Below are 25,545 nucleotides of genomic sequence, written 5' to 3' on the forward strand. Positions count from 1 at the left end.
AAATGAATCTAACATTTATTTTACAAATGGGGCACATTTGCTCAATGCGTTCCTAGCAAGTGGTTTTATTGTATTTTATTTTATTTTATTTTAGGCAAAAACTGCACACAGGCTGAATGTTCATGTAACTCTCTGTAAATCCACTCTCTGACACTAGGTGGCACTTATCACAACAGAATTACGGCTGTTTCCCATAATCTCTTTAGGTGGAGGTAAAATGAAAACAAAATGCCATCAAATCTTATCTGAAGACAGTCAGAACCTTCAGAGGTACAGTGGTGTGAAAAAGTTATCCTGTTTTATTTTTTAATGTTTGTGGTTGTTTTTTTTTTTGTTTTTTTTTGCATATTTGTCACACTTGAATGATTCAGATCATCAAATAAGTTTTAATATTACACAAAGATAACCAAAGTAAATACAAAATGCAGTTTTGAAATAATGATTTCATTTACTAAGGGAAAAAAGCTGTTCAAACCTGCCTGGCACTACGTGAAAAAGTAATTGCTCCCTAAATCTAATAACTGGTTGTGCCACCCTTTGAAGCAACAACTGCAATCAAGCGTTTGCGATATAACTGCCAACGAGTCTTTCACATTGCTGTGGAGGAATTTTGGACCACTCTTCTTTCTAGGATTGTTTTAATTCAGCCACATTGGAGGGTTTTCGAGCATTAATGGACTGTTTAAGGTCATGAAACAGCATCAAAAAAAAAAAAAAAAGTTCTCAATGGCGCCGCACACGGCTGCTTCAGTGCTTGGCTCTCCAGTGTTTGTAGTGTTTTTGTTTGTTTTTCCTGTTTTTTTGTTTATCAAAAATGAACAGCGGCTGCTTCAGTGCTTGGCTGTACATTGTTTGTAGTAGTTTCACAAGGTATTTTTTTGTGTTTATTTTGTTTAGAAGATTTTAATGATATTTTTTTTGATTTGAGTTGCATAGCTGATCAAACGATTCAGGACACGCAGACGGGGGAAGCGAGCCGGTGCGCTCATCAGACTCAGGAAACGTGGATTTCGAATGCTGTTGCCTAGCGTCCATCTGGCAAATCTCCGCTCTCTATCCAACAAAACGGACAAACTTCTTCTGCTCTCCCGGAAAAATAAAAATTTCTCACACTGTGCTGCTCTGTGTTTCACGGAAACCTGGCTGAATGACACCATTCCAGACAGCATGCTCCATCTGCCCGGCTTTCAGCTGTTTAGAGCAAATCGCGACGCAGAATCAACGGGGAAATCGCGTGGCATGTTTTTACATCAATGAAAGGTGGTGTACAGATGTAACTGTGTTAAAGAAGATGTGCTGTTCAGATCTAGAAGTGCTCTTTGTTAACTGCAAGCCGTTCTATTCGCCGTGGGAGTTTCACTCGTTCATTCTTGTGAGTGTTTACATCCCAACCGCAAGCGCACATGAGCCTGGCTTTACATAAACTCGCTGATCAGATCACAGAGACAGAACAGCACTGGACTCTGTTTTAGTCATTCTTGGGGATTTTAATAAAGCCAATCTCTCCCGTGAACTGCCAAAATACAGACAGCATGTTACATGTCCCACCAGAGACAGTAACATACTAGATCACTGTTAAACCACAATAAAGGATGCATATCACTCTGTTCCACGAGCAGCTTTGGGGCTGTCTGATCACTGCCTGGTTCATCTTATACCAACCTACAGGCAAAAACTTAAATCTGCTGAACCTGTAGTAAAGACTGTTTGGTTATTGTTATACGAAAATACTGTTTAGAACTTAATGATTGGAGTGTTTTTGAAGCTGCTACCACCGATCTGGATGAAACTCACAGAGACTGTAACATCCTATTTTAGTTTCTGTGAGGATATATGCATTCCTACCAGGACATATTTAACATTCAATAATGATAAGCCATGGTTTACAGCAAAACTCAGACATCTTCGTCAGGCCAAAGAGGATGCCTACAGAAATGGGGACAGAGTCTTGTATAATCAGGCCAGGAACACACTGAACAAAGAGATTAGAGTGGCTAAAAGGACCTACGCTAAAAAGTTGGAAGATCAGTTCACTTCCAGTGACTCAACTTCTGTGTGGAAAGGGGTGAAAGCCATCACAAACTACAAGACACATGCCCCCCCCCCCCTGCACTGAGGTTAAACAACAACTTGCTAATGACCTGAATGAGTTTTATTGTAGATTTGGAACCCCCCCCACACCCATTCTGACCATCTCCCTTCACAACCGTTAGCACCTCCTGCAATCCCCCTCTCCCCCCTCCTGCACTTCAAATCAGTGAGGATGATGTGCGCCAGGTCTTCAGGAAGAACAAAAGAAGAAAAGCACCAGGCCCAGATGGTGTTTCACCAGCTTGTCTGAAAACCTATGCTGACCAGCTGGCCACCATCTTTTCACAGTTGGAGTCGTGTGGAGTGCCTTCCTGCAACAAATGCTCCCCCATTTTCCCTGTTCCAAAGAAACCCAAGATAACAGGACTTAATGACTACAGACCTGTGGCTCTAACCTCTGTCTTCATGAAGTCATTTGAAAAACTGGTACTGGCTTATCTGAAGGACATCACTGGACCCTTACTGGACCCCCTGCAGTTTGCTTACCGAGCAAACAGGTCCGTGGATGATGTAATTAACATGGGATTGCACTTCATCCTGCAACATCTGGACAAAGCAGGGACTTATGTGAGGATCCTATTTGTGGACTTTAGTTCGGCTTTCAACACCATCATCCCAACAGCCCTGGCTGTCTGGTGCAGTCTTAACAACCTGGAGCTGAACACTCTTAAAACAGTGGAGATGATAGTAGACTTCAGGAGAAACTCCCCTGCACACCCCACACTCACCATCATAGACAGCACTGTGGCTGCAGTGGAGTCATTCAGATTCCTGGGAACCACCATCTCTCGGGACCTGAAGTGGGACAATCACATTGACTCCATTGTTAAAAAGGCCCAACAAAGGTTGTACTTCCTTCGCCAGCTGAGGAAGCTAACCTGCCACAGGAGCTGCTGAAACAGTTCTACTCAGCCGTCATTAAATCTGTCCTGTGTACTTCAATAACTGTCTGGTTTGGTTCAGCTACAAAATCAGACATCAGAAGACTATAGAGGACGGTTCGGACTGCTGAAAGGATTATTGGTGCTCCCCTGCCCACCCTTCAAGAACTGTATACATCCAGAGTGAGGAAAAGGGCTCAGAAAATCACTCTGGATCCCTCACATCCAAGTTACCCCTTTTGAACTTTTGCCATCTGGCCGGCGCTTCAGAGCTGCAAATAGGACAGCCAGGCACAAGAACAGTTTCTTCCCCCAGGCAATCTACCTCATGAACAGTTAAATGTTCCCCAATAATGCAGTAAAAATTTGTGATATTGTTGTATTTTTTTTTTATTTATTTGTTATAGTGTGATAGTACATCCCTGCATCTCACTCTGTTTTATTCCATTATCATCTATAGCACAACTGTTCATACAATTTATTTATTTTGCGATTTTTATTTTTTATTTTTTGTCTGTGTGTTGTTGTTGTCTCTGTGTACTGGAAGCTTATGTCACTAAAATAAATTCCTTGTATGCACAAGCATACTTGGCAATAAAGCTCTTTCTGATTCTGATTCAATCGGATTTACGTCCGGACTTAAAAATCTTAATTTTGTTTTTCTTGAGCTGTTCAGAGGTGCACTTGCTGGTGTGTTTGGGATCATTGTCCTGCTGCATAACCCAAGTCCGCCTGAGGTCACAAACTGATGGCTGAATTTCTGATAGAGTGCAGAATTCATGGTTTCAAGAATTCAAATCGTCCAGGTCCTAAAGCTGCAAAGCATCACTAGACCATTACACTACCACCACCATGTTTGACTGTTGGTATGGTGTTCTTTTTATGAAATGTTGTGTTAGTTTTATGACAGATGTAACAGGACACACCTTCCATAAAGTTAAACATTTGTCCCATCAGTCCACAGAATATTTGCCCAAAAGTCTTGGGGACAATCAAGATATTTTTTGGCAAATGTAAGACAAGCCTTTGTGTTGTTGTGTTATTTATGGGTTTTTGATTTGTTTTTCTTTGGTGTTTTCCGTTTTATGCCATTTTGGCCCTGTCTCTTTCTTATTGCTAAATCATGAACACTGACTTTAATTGAGGCAAGTAAGGCCTGCAGTTCTTTAGATGTTGTTCTGGGTTCTTTTATGACCTCCAGGATGAGTTGTTGTTGCGCTCTTGGAGTAATTTTGGAAATCCTGGGAAGGCTCACCACTGTTCCAAGTTTTCTCCATTTGTGCATAATGGCTCTGACCATGGTTCGCTGGAGTCCCAAAGCCTTAGAAATGGCTTTATAACCCTCTCCAGACTGATACATGTCAACTTTTTTGTTTCTCACCTGTTCTTGAATTTATTTAGATCGCAGCATGATATGTTGCTCTTTAAGCATTCTTCACTTTGTCAGACATGTTCTATTTAAGTGATTTCTTGATTCAACAGGTCTGGCAGTAATCAAGGCTGGATGTGGCTATTGAAATTTAACTCCACTTTCTAAAATAATATGGTTAATCACAGTTCTTTCGTGATTTAACAAGAGGGGGGGATTTTTTTTTTTCGTGGGGGGAGGTGTATTTGGACAGCTTTTTTTCCCTTAATTAATAAAATCATCATTTAAAACTGCATTTTTTATTTACTTGCATTATCTTTGTGCAATATTAACATTTGTTTGATGATCTGAATCTTTTAAGTGTGACAAATATGCAAACAGGAAGGGGGCAAAAACATTTTCACAGCAATGTAGATTCATATAATTAATTAATTAATTAATTAATTAATTATTTACACAAAATAACATTTCTAATAATTCTCCACTGAATCATGTGATCTGTAGAGTACCATCCGTTTTCTTCCAAATGCATGAGTGTTATGAGTCAGAACGCATTCACTCTCTAGTCTAGATCTTCTGTATTAAAAAAAAAAAAAAAAAATCGAGTGAAGCATTTTTCTACACATTAACTATTAATTCATCTCATGGTATTTTTTATAGCAATAAAGGATGTTTATAACAAATATTAGCAATGTAGTGTTATTAAATATACAAAAAGTGCATGTGTCTGCTTATTATAGAATCAAAATCGACTATAGATCACAATCAGAAGTTATTACAAGCACTCGATGATGGTTTAAAGAAGGTAAGGAAATACATTAATAATTACATACATTTTCAAGTTTAGCTTGATGCTAATTGTACTTGTATTATATTTTATTTTATATTATATACTAATTATATTTTAGGATGTAGCCTATTCTTGTAAGCATTAAAGATAGTTTGTGTTTCGGTGTAGAAACAAACTTTGTTTATCTTAATTTAAATGTTAAATCCATATTACTTACTTAGACTTAGTTCCTCCCATGCTATGTAGCATATCAGGCAGCAATCATTTTCCATCGACTTCGGTCTTGGGTGAGAGCTTCGGCATCATCTCAAGCCATGTTAAGCATCTTCAGATCTTGTAGGAACATTCTTTGCCAGGTGTTCCGAGGGTGTCCTCATGGGCGTTTGGCACCAAGAGGGACCCATCGCATGGCCATCTTGGGGATCCGGTTGTTCTCCATAGAAAGGATGTCGTCTGTGAAATCCAGGTCGACAAGATGATCATGTTCGGACCAGTGGATGCCAGCCCCAATGCGTGCTCCAGCTCGCCGCATGATGAAGTCGAGGGCAACGAGGCAGAGGAGTGGGGACAGGATGCATCCTTGCCTGACCCCAGTCACAATCTTGAAGAAGTCTGTGTGGCCATTTTCGGTCTTGATGCAGCAGCACGAGCATAGGTACATGTCTTTGAAGATGGTGACAAAGGCCTCCGGTACCCTGTACAAGCATAGAATCCACCAAAGAGACTCACGGTAGATGCTGCCGAAGGCTTTCTTGAAGTCTACGAAGTTAATGGCTAGCGGATGCCGGTATTCGACGCACTGCTTGATGATGTTACAGAGGATGAAGATTCGCTCGCTGCATGACCTTCTGCCATGGAAACTGGCTTGCTCTCCCCGCAAGCGCTGATCGAGAGTACTCCATAGGCGTTGGAGGAGTACAACACAGAATGCCTTTCCAGGCACAGAGAGGAGGTTAATGCCTCACCAGTTAGTACACTCTGAAATATTGCATTTCTTGAGGATCTTGACTATGGTGCCCCTTGGCCAGTCCTCTGGGACTTCACCATTTCGCCAGCATTTGTTAACCCTCTGGGGTCGACAAATGCGGATATGTGTTTTGTGGCATCTTCTCCTGATAACACAGAAAATAACTTAAATTACACTTTCAGTTTTGATCGATAAGAGCAATACATCAATCGAATCTGTAAAGGGTCTACTTTTATTTGTATACACACATAATAACAACTAAACTTGGTGCATTTATAAAATAAAGAAAACAAACAGGGTATGCTGTCCGCCGCCTTGGTCTGCGGTGATCTTCATTTAGATACGCATCATTAAAATGAACTGTAACTCAGCAAATACTCAACACAGAGACATGAGATCATGTCTACTTTTAAACTAAGATATCGAAAACAAATATTCTGTGATAAAGAAATCCATATGAAACCAACGCGATGTCCAGTCTTTCACGTCTCCCTTCATTATATCTAATGCGACCACACCCACGCTCTGAGCGTGCTATTAATATTACAATCATCCACGTGAAGCTCACATCGGGTAACCACCCATATCAGAGCAAACAAAGCACCGAGTGTTTTAAATTTTACTTTTCGCTTCGCGCTGAGAGGAATAAGACAGAATTCCCCTCAGAAAAGACTCGCTGTGACAAATAAGACAGAATTAACCTCAAGAAGCTTTGGATTACCTTTGGATTATTGTTGCATCGGCTTGATCCAGCAGAGATCAGAAACATGAGTATGTCTTTTTTTTTTTATTAACCTACTTGTATTAGTTTTCACATAACTTGTACATGTTACTAGTTAGACTTTTTCCAAACTATAATTTCTGACTAAATGTATAATCAAGTGAAAGTGACGTGACATTCAGCCAAGTATGGTGACCCATACTCAGAATTTGTGCTCTGCATTTAACCCATCCGAAGTGCACACACACAGAGCAGTGAACACACACACACTGTGAACACACACCCGGAGCAGTGGGCAGCCATTTTATGCAGCGGCGCCCGGGGAGCAGTTGGGGGTTCGATGCCTTGCTCAAGGGCACCTAAGTCATGGTATTGAAGGTGGAGAGAGAACTGTACATGCACTCCCCCCACCCACAATTCCTGCCGGCCCGAGACTCGAACTCACAACCCTTCGATTGGGAGTCCGACTCTCTAACCATTAGGCCACGACTTCCCACACTATAATTTTATAATAGTGAAATATTATAAAGTTTAATTCATAGAATGTTAATGTCTCAAGATGCCAGGATTTTTTTTTTTTTAATGTTCTATAACATAAAACAGCAATACAATATAAAAAATATGAGTTATAATGTTACTAGCCTTATGTCAGTAAGGATGATTAGACAAAACTTTACTGTGATAGGCTATTCTCTGTTCACGAATATAGCCATATATGTTTATAACTATATATATTGTATAAGCCTACTTACAAAGCATGCTTGTGTTTATGAATGTAACTAAGCTTCTGTTCATGAATATCTGCTCTGGTGTAAATATTTTGAATGTGTTATACCCGGGATCCTCTGAGGTGTAAATGTAAATGTAAATGTAGAGTGATGTTAGCTTCTCTGCCATGGGCTGCCCTCCGTACTTCAAGATCTCCCCTGTTATTTCATCCAAGCCAGTCGCCTTGTTGTTCTTTAGGCTTTTGATCACAATCTTCACTTCCTTGATGGTGATGTCACCAGTGTTCACCTGAAGCTGCTTCTGGGCATCCTCCACATTGAAGTCGTATGTGGTGGTCGTATCTGGCTGACTGAATGTCTCCCGGAAATGTTCCATCCACCGCTTGTTCTGCTCGTCTTGGGCGATCAAAAGCTTCCCATTTTTGTCCTTGATTGGAACGCTGGAGTTACTCTTTGTTCCAGTCATTTCATGGTCATTTCGGTCAGCAGCTTCCTGCATTTCAGCACCTTTACGCTCTAGCCATTCCTTCTTATCCTTCCCGACAGCTTTTCTTCACAAGTCCATTGTTCCATCTTGTCCATTGTTTTAGCCTGGTACCTTTTAAGCTTTGCGGCTTTTCTCTCATCGATCAACTTCCACGATCGATCTTGGATCCACTCTTCCTTCCATCTTCCTCGATGCCTCCCAATAATATTTTGGGTGCACTCCATGGTGGTATCTCTGAGGTTTTCCCAGAGGTCCTCTACATTCGCCATCTCTTCAAGAGGGGCAAAGTGGTTGAGCAGTTCCAGGGTGAAAGCATCTGCGGTGGAGGGGTCTTTGAACTTCTTGATCACGAACGGTTTCCTTGGTATGGGCTGCCTTTGGTTACAGAGCTTGAGCTTGATATCCGCATTGACTAGGTAATGATCAGATCCAAAGTCTGCTCCTCTGTAGACCCTCACGTCGCGCAGTATGACCTCAACTATTGGCTGACGTATATGAAGTCAATCTCGTTTAAATTTTGGCCATCTGGTCTTCTCGTGGATTTGCCAGTGTTGGAAGTACGTGTTTCAAATGCACAACCCATTATTCTGGCAGAACGACGCCAGCTGCTCCCCTTTGTTACTGATGAGGGCAGATGTCCTCGACTATTGCCACCCAGCTGGGCGTTGAAATCCCCAATAAGGATCTTCAGGTCATGATTTGGGATGTCATCAAAGACATTTTGAAGCTTTTTGTAGAATTCGTCCTTTGCCACGTCATCCGTACTGTGCATAGGTGCATAAACTTGTCCATAGGCAAAACAGGCTGTGATGATCTGATCGTTGACGGGCTTCCAGCCAAGGAGTGCTTTCATTGCTCGTTTGCTCAGGATAAGGCCTACTCCACATTCGTGCCGTTCTTCTTGACCCACGTACAAGATGGTCTTGCTGTCACTGCTAATTCAGCCATTTGTCATCCATCTGACCTTTACACTTTCCAATTCTTGTAATATTTCTGGCAGAGAAAACCGTTTCCAATATCGGGTGTCTGCCAGTTTGTTCTGACAGCATCATATTAATCGGAGACAAAATCCCGCTAATTAGACCAGAATTTCCATTTATTCTTGCTGTTTCCATAGCAATGGTTTGTTTTATGGTGACAGGTTGCTAGCCTGACGCCCAACCCTCATCCTTTTGCATCCGGGCTTGGGACTGGCATTGGCGGAGTCGTTAAATCCATATACGAGATACATATCTGAAGAAAAATTCATTGTTGGCCGGTGGCACCTAGCGTCCAGGTGTGAATTCGATAACAAGAACTCAGCATCCACTTTCTTATACAGGATACTCTTCTTCGTTGTTTGTTTACACTGGTTTTCGAAACAGCGCCACTACTCTCACCCTTTTGTGCAACAGCAGCTGCTCAGGTCATGTGATCCTAGCTCAAATCTTATTGGACGGCCCATGTTTTCGCTTTGTCGAGCTGGTTGGAAAGAAAAAAAACATTTGCATTTTCAGTGCGCGAATGTTTGCAGTCAATGTGGAAGCAGCCATAGAAATATATCTGGCAGAGAAGACTACAGTGCCGGCGCTTCTGACTCACAGACTGTAAGTACCTTTACATACAGTATGTAAAGCAGGGTTATTCAAATCTTACCCTTAAGGGCCAATGCACTGCGGATTTTGTCTCCAACCCTGATCAAACACACCTGAGCATGCTAATCAGTGTCTTCAGGATCATTAGAAAATCACAGGTAGGTGAGTTTGATCAGGGTTGGAGCTAAACTCTTCAGTGCACTGGCCCTCAAGGGTAAGATTTGAATAACCCTGATGTAAAGGATTTGCCACTGATGATTCAAACGCGAGTTTTGAGCAGTGGTTCTCAATTACAATCCTTGCACCCCCTGCTCTGCACATTTTGTATGTTTCTCTTATCGCTTCAGACGTTTGTTTTATTCGAACGTAAGTGCCCTGCGAAGTGGACATCACAGGATATTCCGCCATGATTCCAGTTCGAAGCGAAGTAAATGTTCCATTCAAAGTGCACTGAAGTGAGCGAGACATGATTTTACATTGTATTTATTTACAAAAGTATATGATGTCACATTTGTCCGTGTGTGAAGACACTGCGCAGCGCCAATCCATGAATGAATATTCCAAAATGAAGTAAACTTCAACAGATTTCACCTGCTCAGGGAGTAGGGAGCAATGAACACTGTGTAGGGACCATGTCAATTGGAACACAGTTCATGCACGGAGCTCACTTCTAACGAGCTGTTTATCTGAATCAGGTGAGTTAACAAGGAGAGACATGCAAAATATAAAGAGCTGGGGGGGTGCGAGGACTGGAGTTGAGAACCGCTGGTGAAGAGTAGTGCTTGTTGTTTGTCATTTCTCCGATCACAAATGCAGAAATGGTTTTGTTTGCGTCACCTGCTGGTGAGTGACTGACAGCAGCTGAAGATCATGCATCAGTGCTCTACTGCTATTCCTGCAGCTCCCAGATATGAAATGTTGAATTTTCTACTGAATTTGAACCACTGAATTTGTGATAGCAAATTTGTAAAGTAAAATTAAATGGACCGCAATTTGCCTGTCGCCAGGTGTGTCTCGTTCTTCCCCAATTATCCTGCCTTTTATAAACCCTAGTCCTTTCAGTTCACTTTTGTCGGGTCTACCAGTTCCATGCGTGTGTCTTCCTCCTGTTTGCCATGCTGGAACCCCGTGTTGGATTAATAAAGACTATTTCGATTATCCTCTGCTCCATGTTCCTTCCGGCACTGTAGTGTGACAATATGTGTGTATAATGTGTATATTTATTATGTATATATAAATACAAACACACACATGTATTAAGAAAAATATATTATGTTTATATGCTAAATATATTTATATATAATATAAAATATAAAAGTACAAATATATATAGTAAATGTATATACATGTAAATATTTTCAAAATATATACTGTATGTGTGTGTATTTATATATACACAATAAATATACACAGCACACATGCATATATTATGTAAACAAAACCTTTTTATTAAACCTATTTTAGATACGATTAATCGTTTGACAGCACTAATTAAAATGTAAATGCATATTTTTTCTTTATAACCCTGAATTAAGTCTCGGTTACGCTTACTTCATTTAAAAGTAGACACTTCAAGTTTTCGATAGATATATTATTAGCATATTGGCTGTTTACTGGTACTAGTTTATTAGTTCCAAACAAAATAACCTTTTCCTGCTTAAAATTACACCTATTGCATTGGCCAAACCAAAGTCATTTTTTAGAAAATATAAACATTTTCATAAAGGATTTGTATTTGTTCAGTACACCTGAGTTCACCAGTACATATTTTGTCTCTATTTTAAATCTTAGCTCAAACCAGAGGAGCCACTCAGTCATGAGAGTAAAGATTATGTTGGTGACCCTTTACAGCTTAATCAGGCTTTCTGCCTCATTTACACTCTGGATGCAAATACAGTCCAGTTCATGAATGACAGATGTATTGGTAAATTGAGGAAAATCTGCCACAGTATTAGTGATATTAGTGAGACTGGCCTATGAATATATGAATATTTTTTTCTTATAGGAGCTTAAATAGTGTTGCTGTTGTTTTAACCTACTTCATTACTGTGGTGGGATGTAATGCTACTATAAAACATGGACTTTTTAAAGTGTGTGCATAAATTTACTGTAGTAATTAGATATATACTTGTTCAAAATAATTGTTATATTGTTATTCCCTTTGACAAAATAACTGCATACTTAACCAGTTTTTTTTTTCCTCTCTCCATCAAAGGCTTTTATACTTAAGTTATTGTTTTTCGTTTGTTTGTATTTGAACCTTTAAAGAGTGACCTGTTGTGAGCTCTGAGGTTGTTCAACCATGGTAGTTCCTTTTGATGAAACCACATTATTTCAATGTACATTATTGCATCCAATCAGCTTGCTCTCCAATATACACATGTAAAAAAAAAAAAAATGTACTGACCATGTGAGTTCTCCTTTCATATGGACACCAAGAAGCTTGAAGCTTTTTTAATCCTTGTCAGATTGTTATTCTGGGACATGCAATAGCCTAGATTTAAGCACTTTGTTTTGATTTTTTTTTTTTTTTTTTTTCTCAAAGTTAGTCAAAACCCTTTCTAAATATGCAGGAGATGCGTGGCAGGTGGTCCGTGGGCAGGCAGAGAAACCTATGTAATGTCTTCTGACTCAGAAAATTAGAAATAGAAAGCAAAAGTGTAGTTGTAGACATGGCTAAAATTGCAAGAGTGAAGTATACTGGTGTAAAGTATCTTTGGCTTTGATTTGGCTATCTATGACTGTCTCTTTATTTAAATGCATCCCCCTCCCCCCTCCAAAAGAGAGAGAGAGAGGGTGGAACATTTGTGCATTAGATTAACATTCTAAATTCAACAAAGCAAACCAGGCATGGTGACTGGAATGTATAGGGAAAAAGTGTTAAAAGAATTAGTATACGTTCTATGAGCTATCCCTTCATTATCACCTATATTAAACATGTCATTTCAAGCATTCTGTTAGTCCCCAAGCCTGTAGTTAGAACTGTTGAAAAGCATGGTGATTTCAGCTAGTGGCAGCTATCTTCTTGTCACTGTGACTTATACTTCTCTTTCTACTCAAGCTTTTTATTCAGGCATTGTTTTCACCTAACTTTAATCAATGTACTATGTTTTTGGTAGACATATGTTGATAAGTATAGACATTTTCTGAAATCTAGAAATAACAATCATTCAGACAAAACTGCTTGGAGTCTAGCCTGGGTCATGTCCCAATTTAATTCCCCCTCTTTTAGACTAACCACACACCTTCATTTTTTGACACTGGCTACATTATAAACTATTTTCATTCTTTATTCATTTTTTCCGTTTATCATTTTTTCCTGCACTCCTGGAAAGATTTTAACAACAAAAAGCACCAATTCCTCTAATATTCAACAAAGTAACCAAAATGTAATTTGAATCTGGACACAAAGAGATCAATCAATAAAATCCCAGATTCCTTCACTTTTGGGGTGGTAGTGTTAACATCAAACCAGGTAAGTTTGCGTTTAGTTTTAGCAAAATCAGGTGAGCCTGATGAGTTTTCGGGCTTAAGAAGATGGGTTGGTTTTGAGCGGGTTTTATCACCATGGTAACTTCCGCTACACAGTTTTATTCTGGGTTAGAGATTGCAAACCCAAATTGGACCAATCAGCATTGAGCAAATTGACAAATATCAGTAGATTCCTTTGCATAGTAATATATTTTCTCAAACTTTTGCTTCAGCAGAAGTGTTTATTCATTCCTTGAAAAATCAATTCAATTTGTTTTTGATAATGACATCTCTTAATCTTCAGACTCTCGCGAGAAGAGAACCAAACTGATGCTTTGCTGATGGTCTCCATGTTCGTTGTAATTGTCTGTTTGCTGCATGTGTCACATTTTAAGGTGCACATGCTCCAGAGTAAATCACAAACTCTGGTTCAAACTCCGAGTTGAAAGAAATTGTTTATATCGAGCTTTGTGAACCTGCTGATCCTGATCTAAACCAGGTTGGATTTGTTTGGTTTTGTCAACTCTAAACCTACTCTGAAACTCTGAGTTTGTTCATCTCAGTTCGTGCTATAGGACACTGCATATGACCTTTCTGAAATGAGGGAGTTTGACCCACTGCATCTTGTAACACACCCTCTACCAAATACACCCCATATAATGTGTTTCTTGCCCCTAAACCTATTATTATAAAATGCTTATTCAAAGTTGACCTTTTCTGTCTTTAACATTGTACAGTTATGTTAATGAGTTGCGTTCACGATGCATGAGACTGACAAAGGCCTCTGTCACACTTTGTTTTGAAACAAAGGCTTAACCTGAATATGGACCTCAGTGAGAAAGTGATGTGCATGTAAATGTAGTCATTGTAATGTGAAGCCAGAAGTTGCTGTCCTTTTTGAATCCAGGAAAGCCTTCTACTGTGCTGAAAAAAAAAAAACAGCATATAATTTTTTACTTCCTCTAGCTTATATTTTATTATATATTTAATGTTTTCCTGTTCTTGTATTTGTATTTTACTGTGCACCTTTTCTCCTGGTTTCTGTCCTTTTTACAGGTTGTGCTATGTATTGACGCCATTAATGAGCACCTGTCAGAAGTATTTAGCGAGGCAAAGACAGCAGAAAAAATAAATAAATAAAGAGCTGTATATGAATTTCTTAGTTAGAGGGGAAACTTTTCTGTTTGAAACTAAGTCCTCTTAGTGCCATACAGTTCATTCAGAAAGTATTATTTATTGATTTTTTTTTTCTGTCTTCGGCTATTTTGTACACTCCATACCCTATACTGACAAAGCAAAAATAAATAAATAAATAAAGTTTTGAACGCTAAAATTCATTAAAAAGAAAAAAACCTAAAATATCATATTGACAAGTATTTGTTGAAGCACTTTTGACTGCAATTACAGCCTTAATTATTTTGGGTAAGATGCGACAAGCTGTGCACACTTGGATTTGGGGATTTTCTGCCATTCATCTCTGCAAAGCCTCTCAAGCTCTGTCAGATGCTTGAGGACTGGCAGTGGACAGACATTTTCAAGTTTTCAGTAAGAATATTTCTTCATTTTTGCTGTGTTGCAGTGATGGCTGTCCTTCTGCAAGTTTCTCTCATCTCCACATAACCAGGAGCACAGCCAGGGTGAGCAGACTCTTCTTCCTCGATTTCTCAGTTTGGACAGGGACTAACAGTAGAAAGAGTACAGACCGTTCCAAACTTCTTCCATTTAAGAAATTAGGAAGTTGTTGTGCTCTTGGGAATCTTCAATACAGCAACATAGCTGTAGCCTTATCATTCCCACTTACCATTCTAGGTATCTTGTGGCAAAATCCACTATTTCCAAGATGTGCTCATGCAAGATTTGGTGGTTGACACACCACACAAGGTCCAGCCCAACATTGAATCCCATGCCCCTGAGGGATTGGTCAGTGGGCATAAGTTCATCCATCACTCCCTATGTGCTGTCCAGATGAAAGCAGCTTTGCTCCCAGGTGTGCTGAGTCTAAACAGTCTCCAACAGCTTCTGGTCAAGGGCCTCCACTTTGTCTGCCAACATCTTGGGGTTGAACAAGTCGATGGCCCTATGATGGGGCAGAGTTAGACATGTAGATGATGATTCACTGTAACCGTCTCTGCAACCAGTCACTTTCACCAAGCGGGACAGCTGGGCAGTACTAACAAGAGACTCCTGGCCTCCTGTTTCAAAGAGTAATCATTAACCATGGTGACTAGCAGCAACCCTCAGCCTCAGAACCCTCAGTGGCCACTAGGGGTTGCACAGATTAATCGACTAGTTGACTTTAATGCTCTTCCATGCTGCTTTCACCTTGACGTTGACTAGTCGCTGGTCCTATAGAGGGTGCAACAGGATAAGAAATCTTTGAAGGACTTCAATATTTACGCTTCATTTCCAAATAGTTAAAATGACAAATAAATACATACTCCGAAAGCGCTCCACAAGACGTGTGTGATTATGCATACTTATGCTCAAAACTGAACGGGAGAATGCACGTTTTAAATAGCTTATTGTACAGGTAAGTTAATCGCTGTTCTAATCTGATGTGCTGCTGCACTGTACCGCACACACATAGGCTTCAGACAATAGCGTGTATTGTCAACACTGTTCTGTGATTTCTCAATAAAATAGCTTAGAGACCGAAAAGTTCTAGTATATTTTTCTTCATAATTAAATCCTACAGCTTCACTACTAGTAGAGAGATGCTGCCAGGTAGAATTCATTCACACACGCAATCGCCTCCACTAAGGCTGAGTCTCGGGCCAGCAATACCACGACTGAGGTGCCCTTGAGCAAGGCACCGAACCCACAACTGCTCCACGGGCGCCGCAGCATAAATGGCTGCCCATTGCTCCGGGTGTGTGTTCACGGTGTGTGTGCACTTTGGATGGGTTAAATGCAGAGCACAAATTCTAAATATGGGTCACCAAACTTGGCTGTATGTATGTCACTTTCACTTTTTCACTTTTTCACTTTTTAATGCATTCATATAAATGTAGTCTTTACTGTGCTACTTCTGTATCTGATTTGGAACGAGCAGAAATCTGTGAGTAATATAACGAACCAATGACAAAAGTAAAAATAAGCTGTTATAGGAGCACTAGCCATGTGGGCAGTCCTGTGTCATATGCCATAGCTGTGCACAAGGTGTTTGTCACAGCTCCAGACTTATTTGTTCATTAATGACATCACCCACGACTAGTCGACTTCAACTCAACTTTCAACACATTTCAGATTTTGTGGACCACCAGTATGAACATGAGTGGAACTGACCTCATTTATCAAGGCAAGGCAAGGCCCTTGAGAACAGTTGGTTAAAGTTATTGAGCTGTGTTGGTTCTGAGCACTACACCATTTGGTAGCGAAAGAACATGTTTGTTACCTAATGTTAGTCTAACTTTCCAAAGTATATATATATATATATATATATATATATGTATATGTATGTATGTATGTCATGTTACGCTGTTGAGGGAATACGCTGGAGTCATGAGGAAACATTTAACAGCTTTTAATCAAAGAAATACGGGACAATCCACAATAAACACTTGAGCCAACACATGTGGACAACAAGTAGACCTAACAGAAACAGACGGCACAGACTATGACTTAAATACAGGGGATGATTGGGGAAACATAGGTGCATGGAATGACTAATCAAACTAATAAGACAGAACGAGGACAGGAACAAGACCAAATAAGGAAAAACAGGAAGGACTACGGTGGCAAAACAGGTCTAAAATTAGTGTGACAAAGTCCATTGCTCAGCTAAGGTTTTAGTGTCTTATCCACAGGGTGAAGCATGCTGTCTACACCGGCTGTGTGATACAGACATCCAAATCAACAGGAGCATTATCCTTTTGTAAGCCACCAGTTAAAGCATGAGCATGAGTGTATCTGGCATGTGGGAATGGAACTGGAAAACACTGAAAATATAAAACAAAAAAGCATAATGACAATACCATTATTTTGTCATTATTTATGTCTAGTAATGTATATGTCATATTATAAAACTTACATATAGAGTATGATAGTGAATTGTTTGGAGAGACAATTTAATATACAGTATATAACTTTAGTTATAGTATTTTACAAAAAAAAAAAAAAAAAAAAAAAAATAATAATAATAATAATATAACATGCTGCCTGGGAAAAAATACTCCAAATGGACTGCAAATACCACCTTACCCTACTTCCCCTATAATATATAAATTTATAGAGTACTACTCTGCATATAGCCATGTTATCACATCATGTTCCAGTCATGGTGGCTCAGCTGAGGCCACAGTGTTCACAGGCTCACCCAAGTGTATAGTGGACAATTGGAAAAATGTCACCTCGTCTGATGAATCTCAAATTCTGCTGAGACATGCAGATGGTATGTCCATTATTAGAACAGCATGAATCCATGGATCCATGTGATCAGTGGTTCAAGCTAATGGTGGTTGTGGAAGGGTGTGGAAAATCTCTGACCACAGACCATTTGATTCATATTACACACAAGCACATGTGAAAAGCACAAAATCTCATCAGATTTTTTTTTCTTGCCTTTACACAATGTACACAACTAATGGCTTTTTGTTACGCGAAAAAAAAGAATAATAATAATAATAATATAAAAAATCATAATATTTTATTGTATCTTGTCACAAGACTCAGATTAAAACTGTTTAATTTACATTAATACATTTTACAACCCCTCTAAGTTATGGTTACCTAAACTTTCAGTAGAGGGACAGAAACCTTTCATTTGTGATTAATCAAAGATTAACCAGAGTCTAATGGGTTTAGAATGACATGAGGGTAAATAAATGATATAATTTATTTTTTTATTTTTATTTTTTTTTGGGGGGGGGGGGGGGTGGATGTTTTTGTTTGCCTTTAGCTATAACTTTAGTATTTGATGTTTGTCTGTGAAATCATTGGTATTTGTGGTAGGACAGAAATTCTAATCTGTACTGAGATTATGAATGGAGGCTGTGCATTTATTTGAATAAAAGTGTTCCATTGTGTCATTGTGGTAGAATTAAATTCAGTTTTGCCAAGCCTTTCATGACAGGGCCCCTTTCCAGTGTCTGCAGTTGTACAGGCTTGTTTCAGTGTGATCGGATTTCTGTAGATTTAAAGAAATAATAACTACCATCAGATAAAGCTGGTAGGGCAACACCAGCCTCCTCTTTGAAGACAGGAAATGAGGCGTTGATACCAGGCCTTGTGTAGAAGAGAACTTCTCACAATCCTCACAGGATTTCACTCTAATCACTGAAGCCCCATGCCCCACTTACTTTAGAGTTTAAAAGAGGTGTCAGGGTTGTTGTCAGGGCTCTGGTCTAATCACCTGTTCTTTGGTTCAGGTTTTGAGTGTTTTGAGTGTTTTGTGTGTGTGTGTGTGTGTGTGTGTGTGTGTGTGTGTGTGTGTGTGTGTGTGTGTGTGTGTGTGTGTGTGTGTGTGTGTGTGTGTGTGTGTGTGTGTGTGTGTGTTTTTGTTTGTTTGGTCTAATCACCTGTTCTTGGTTTGGGTTTGTGTATGTGTGGATTGTTTGACAGCTCGCCACGTGTGTGTTTTTGTTTTAATTGTTGGTCCTTGTTATCTCTAATCTCTCCCCTTTATAGTTCCCTGTGTTTCTCTGTCTTTTGTCAGACTGTTGTGGTTGTTCCTTAAAGCCCTGACTATCCGTGTCGTGTCGTGTCGTGTCGTGTCGTGTCGTGTCGTGTCGTGCCGTGTCGTGAAGTGCCGTGTATTGTTGTGTTGTGTTGTGTTGTGTTGTTTTGTTTTTTGTGGTTGTTCAAGTGAGCAGTTTTCTAATAAGTTTGCTTTTAATTAGTTATTTGATGCTATAAAATGGGTTGTGGTGTTATGATTGTGAGCTTGTGATTGGGTCTGTGGGAGTTTGGGCGGGACTTTGATTCCGTGGCTCTACCTCACAATCACTACTGCGCAGACTCTGGCTCCCAACGAATCTCTACTGCACAGACTCTGTCTCCAAATGATGTAATTTTCACAAGATGACAGCGGCCATACTGATGATGTTTTGGATTCACTTTTCTATAGTGGAAGGAAGTGGAGACATGTCGTCCATCTTTTTTACAATCTATGGTATGTGGGGGTTAGCTTTCACTGTCTTCTGAGCTATTTAATATTCTGGAAAATTGTGATGCTCTGCTTCTCTTGCGTCCTCTGGCCCCATCCAACTCTCCCAGCTTAGTATTATATTGTTTCTCCTGAGTCTCTTGAATCTCCTGCGCCTCCACGGTTCTGCTCCGCTTCGTATCTCCTGCATCTCCACTGGTTCTGCCCAGCTTATTGTCTCCTGCTTCTCGTGAGTTTCCTGCATCTCCTCTGGTTCTACCCAGCTTAGTATCTATTGTGTCTCCTGAGTCTCCTGTCTATTCTAAATCTCCTGAGTCTCTTGCATCTCCACTGGTTCTGCCCAGGTTAGTATCTATTGTCTCTCCTGAGTATCCAGCCTCTTCTGAATCTCCTGAGTCTCTTGCATCTCCGCTGTCCTGCGCCTCCACTGGTTCTGCTGAGTTTAGTGTATCTTCCCAGTCTCTTGCATCTCCGCTGGTTCCGAGCAGCTCCTGTTTTCCCGAGTTCCCACTCAGCCTCCCTTTCCCACCTCTTCGTCCAGAATCTACCTGTTCCTCCATTCTGTTCCTCTGGCTCTGTCTGGCTCTTCCTACCCTCTGGCTCCACCTTTGTCCTCAGCCACCTTTGTCATCAAGGCCTTCTCCGCCATGGCTCCCACCCTCCGTCCCTCAACTCCACTATGGACCTCCTTCCTTGCTGGTTTTTGGACCACTATCTTGTTCATCTTGCTCCTGGCTCCTACCCGCCTCTCCCACCCTTCACTCCACCATGGACTGTATTGTTTGCCCTGGACAATTTTTCTTTTTCTTTTGAAACCCCACCCTCCCTCCTCAATTGTAATTATATGACAAAAGGAAGTGTCTTTCAGTGTTCTGTTTCTGTTTTCCTCTATTCCTGGTTACCTCAGTTCCCTAGTCAGTCTCCTTGGTTAATTAGTTCCCCACACCAGTTTTTTCTTTGTTTCCACTGAGGTGAAATAAAAGTATATTTGAATGCACTTTAAAAAAAAAAAAAAAAAAACACTTAAATACCATAAAGTACATTTGTAGTACATTCTTTTTTTCCGTGCTAAATAAAATTGTAAAAGTTATACACTATAAATAATCTAATTAAAAGTACAGTCATGGCCAAAAGTTTAGCAGTGACATACATTTTGTATTTTGCAAAGTTTGCTGTTCAGTATTTGTAAATTATGTTTCCACGTTTCTATGGTAAACTGAAAAACAATGATAAGCATATCATACGTTTTAAAGACTTTTATCTGGAAAATAATATAATTAGTCAATATTTATAGTGTTGACCCTTGTTCTTCATAACCTCTGCAGTTCGCTCTGGCATGCAGGATATTAGCCTCTGGGCCAAATCCTTGCCTTATTAGTTCTCAGAGTTGATCACTGTGACGAGTGGGGTGGGGCCAAGAGCCGTGGGAATGGAGCAAGGCCGGTGGAGTGATTGGGAAATGAGCAACACCTGCTCCCCTCACTGGTCTCGAGTCCCACGGAGGAGATCGGAAGGATACAAAAGAGGAGCGACGACAGTGAAGGACGAGAGAGGACCAGGCCTGGGCTTTATTTTGTGGTTTGGTTTTTGTTTGTGCGCGGCAGTCGACTGTGAGGGGCTGTCGTGCTGTTTTGTGTTTATTTTGTTATTAAAGTTTTATTTGAATGTTCGCCGGTTCCCGCCTCCTTCTTACCTGTGATTATGAAGTTTTTATCGTTACAATCACAATTTGTGGGCTTCTGCTTGTCCACTCACATTTTGAGGACTGACCACAGGTTCTCTATGGGATTGAGATCCGGGGTGTTGCCTGGCCAGTGTAATGTTACATGTCAGTGTAATGATCTTCAATTGAAATCCATGGATCATCACCAAATTGCTCACAGATCGTTGGAAGAAGTCGCTCTTGCAGGACGTTTTGATACAATTCTTTATTCCAGGCAGTGTTTTGGGGCAGAATTATGAGAGAGCCCACTCCCTTGGTTGAAAAGTAACCCCACACATGGATGGTCTCAGAATGCTTCACTGTTGGCACAGCACAGGACTTATGGTAGCGTTCACCTTTTATTTTCCCAAACAAATTGATTTTTCAAGATGTCCCAAACAGTCAGAAGGAAGCTTAATCAGAAAAAAAATAACTTTGTACCAGTCTTCTGCTGTCCAATTTTTTTACTTCCTGCAGAATTTCATTCTTGTTCTTGACTTTTTTCTTGGAGAGAAGTGGCTTCTTTGCTGCCATTCTTGACACCAGTCCATTGTCCAAAAGCCTTGGCCTCACTGTGCGTACAGATGTTCTCACACCAAACTGCTGCCATTCCTGAGCAAGCGCTGCACTGGTGGTAACATGATTCCATAGCTGACTCCTCAGGAAGTTCTTGATGATCGGGTAAATGGTTCTTTCAGGTGCAATATTCTTTGTAGCGTTTTCCTTGCATGTGAGGCAATTTTGATGCAAAGCGATGATGGCTGCATGTGTTTTGGAGGTAACCATTGCTAACAAGAACACAATGATTAGATGTGCTTCTTCCCTCCATCAGTCTGCTCTTACAATGTTTTTAGTATGATAGTGATTTTACCTGACTAGAAGTCATTCAAACTTCCACATGTGCTGTTGATATGATTAGTCAGTTAATGTTAGCTGGTCATTTTGTGTCAGGATCAAAATGCAGTGAATTGTTTATTTTATTTTATTTATTTTGTAAAAAAGCAATAATTTAGCAATTATTTAAAATGCATCTGATCACTCTATACAATAATCTAGAAACAATGTGAATGAACACCACAACAGCTTAAGCAGTAAGTTTGACAGTTTTAAATAGTAAAAATAGTAAATGGTGTTTATCTGAAAGTGTAACTATGCAAACAGGTTCTCTGTGAGGGATAGAGTTAGGGTTAGAGTGAGGGTTGGGTTAGGGGATATGAAATTTAGTTTGGTCAGTATAAAATAATAGAAGTCTATGAAAAGTCCCCACAATTCACAGAAACAAATTTCATTTAAAAGCATTTGACCAAATTGTATACTTTGCTAATTACAGGCTGAGTGAAGCTTTATACATACTGTGAATGAAGACAGTAATATTTCTCTGCTCAATCAATGACAGTGAGAACAACACCTGAAATGCATTTAGTTTATCTGATTAAAAATATATATACATATATAAACTTCATAGGGAATTAATTGGGTGTATGCAGAGGCGTACTAAAAAGTTAATTTGATTCAAGTGGTTACACACTGTTTATGGATTCAAGTCATGAACGGCTAAATAAAAAGATAAAGAAAACATGATGTAGGCCTATACAATGAAAAATTTATTTCCTAGAGAATCTAACTTTCCCAAATTTTAATTATGTATTATTACAGTGCCCCCAACTGATTGTTTGAGTGGAGTTAATAAGAGTCTAAATACATGCTGAACTAATTAAAACAAGAGATATTATGAATAATAAATAAACATAAACAGCGTTGGTGCTCTCTCAAGGATCATCTAATCTACATATTAAAAATTAAAAGATCCTTTTGGTAGATGCTTGTTGCCTGATATAATGTCTACAAAATGTACTGTATTACAGAAAGACATTTTAAAGAACTTTAACAAAGTTGAGTACGTATTCAAACCCTAATATCAAACATATTTTAATAGATTAGAGCAGCGGTTCTCAACACTGTCATACACTCTCAGAAAGAAAAAAAAAAAGGTACAAAAGCTGTCACAAGACAATACACTTTCAAAAAATTATCATGTACCATTGGGTATTTATATGCATTCTTTAGGTACAATATATTTTATCATTTTGCTTCCAATATCACATTATTACTTTGGTCAAAGTGCTCACATCATACATTTAGTCATAAATCATAAATAAATAAATAAATAAATAAATAGACACTGACCCAGCCAATATAAAAAGCAGGATAATATTCTATTCTCAAATTCTATTTCTTAAAGACAGGATTTAAGAGTGGTCTGCTTTAAATTCAGAATGACTGGTTTCAGCACTGAATTTTAAGTGTAACCTATTGATGCAATCAGTATGTCGTAAATGATTCAAGACAGGCAGCAATTTTAAAAGTGGCTGTGTTATCTGTTACATCCCCATTAGCTTAGGGTTAATTAAAGAACATAAGCAAACTAGAAAAGTGTGAACTATAAAAAAAAAAAAAAAAATAAAAACCTTTTACAAAGCGAACTCAGACAGGTCACAAAAGCAAAACAGGTTGCTATTTATATATAATGGAAAAAAAGAAAAGAAAGAAAGAAAGAAAGAAAGAAAGAAAGAAAGATAAAGAAGAAAGAAAGAAAGAAAGAAAGAAAGAAAGAAAGATAAAGAAATTTTGGGAAGAAAGCCACCTACCACCTAAAGAAATAAACCTGCCTCTACTACTACAACCAAAACATATACATGATGGCAAACACTCCTTCATTATTGTATAGACCATTTAATCAAATTAAAATGAAATCAGATTATATTGCTCACAGTTCCTAGCACTCAAAGGGAATGAAAACCATTATTGTGACTAGATGGTACTATAAAATCTGATCGGATTAGAGGTGGAAACTTTTGAGAAGCGCTTGGTTTAGAGGAGCAGTTCAGCAAGTGCCATCAAACATCATCACAATCTGTGTCCCATCTAATACTTGGGCTCTGATGCAACTGTCCGCAATGTATTGTTTCTGAAGTGCCTCATTATAGATGCCTTGTAACAGAATTTGCCACTCTTCCTTAAAAAAAAATAAATAAATAAATAAAAAAACCCTAGAAAAATGATGATTCTCAAATAAGAAGTAATGAATATTAAACAAGTAGAGTACAATAAAACCGCAGACAGCACCTCAAGAGGCTCCATACAGCAGTTGAGAAGTTGCTTCATGTTGTTTGTTGCGGTGATTAAGGAGACATTCTCACAGTGGGGATGAAGGAGAGTTCAGCCTGTTATACTCTTGTCAGGTTGTTTACTGCTGTATCACTGGACACACAATTAATGATTCTTTTCACACTATGTGCATGCAATGCTGATATACCGTGAAGACTTTTTTGTGTGTGTGTGTGTGTGTGTGTGTGTGTGTGTGTGTGTGTGTGTGTGTGTGTGTGTGTGTGTGTGTGTGTGTGTGTCAAACAATGTTCTGTTGTTAAATCCAGTGTTTTGATATAATGAAATTAAATTTGTTTGTTATGATGATTCAGCAACAATGGCCCCAAAAAGTATTTAGACACTTTAATTTATATTTATTCATTTAGAATAGGTGCTTGTTCACAAAGTGATTAAAAGTTGCACTCAGTATTCTTAAATAAAATGATTAATTCACCCAAAAATGTAAATTTGCTGAAAATGTCCTTACCTTCAGACCATCCAAGTTGTAAATGAGTTTGTTTCTTCATTAGATTTGTAGAAATGTAGCATCACATCACTGTCTCATCAATGGATCCTCTGCAGTGAATGGGTGCCGTCAGAATGAAATCCAAACAGCTGATAAAAACATCACAATAATCCACAGCACTCCAGTCCATCAGTTAACATCTTGTGAAGCAAAAAGCTGCAAGATTGTAGAAAACAAATCTATCATTAAAGCATTTTAACTTTAAACCTTTGGCCAAAATACAGGTCCGTAATTCATAATAACACTTCCTTCAGTAAAATAAAAATCAATCCCCTGTTGTCTCTCACACCAAAATCGACCCACATATTTGTTTTGGCTTGTAATGCCTGATCTGTCCATATTTCTCTCCTGATTCAGGGAAGATGTTTTTTCACTAGAGGAAGCGGTACTGATAGAGGACTATTTTAGTCAGAAGCAACGGCTTGAATCTTGATAGAATTGATTTTATTTTATTTATTTATTTTTATTACAAACACTTCTTGCTTCACAAGATGTTAACTGATGGACTGGAGTGCTGTGGATTATTTGTGGATTATTGTGATGTTTTTATCAGCTGTTTGGACTCTCATTCTGACGGCACCCATTCACTGCAGAGCATCCATTGGTGAGCAAGTGATGAAATGCTACATTTCTCCAAATCTGATGATGAAACAAACTCATCTGCATCTTGGATGGCCTGGGGGTGAGGACATTTTCAGCAAATTTTCATTTTTGAGTGAACCATTCCCTTAAAAAAAGTTGAAAATGATTCACACGCATATGAGATGAATATCCTACAAGCGAGTCGTCTCCACACAGAGGCCATAATTTCTTATTGCTAGTTAATATTAGTTAATGCATTAACTAATGTTGACTAATGGTACTTTATTGTAAAGTCTTACCGTAATATGCATACTCCATACACAACTAAACCACAGCGCTAGAGTTCAGGGTAGCGATATCACAAAATGCTGATCCACCAGAGCTAACAACATGAATAAGAGCTGGA

At 39.2% G+C, this 25,545-nt stretch overlaps 1 pseudogene; it reads right to left on the reverse strand.

Annotated features, from left to right (window-relative positions):
• Positions 1-5,504: 5,504 nt before the first annotated feature.
• Positions 5,505-9,202, reverse strand: LOC122138581 (annotated as a pseudogene).
• Between the last annotated feature and the right edge of the window lie 16,343 nt (positions 9,203-25,545).

The sequence above is a fragment of the Cyprinus carpio genome, chromosome B10, assembly GCF_018340385.1.
Source record: "Cyprinus carpio isolate SPL01 chromosome B10, ASM1834038v1, whole genome shotgun sequence".
Classification (NCBI taxonomy): Eukaryota; Metazoa; Chordata; class Actinopteri; order Cypriniformes; family Cyprinidae; genus Cyprinus; species Cyprinus carpio.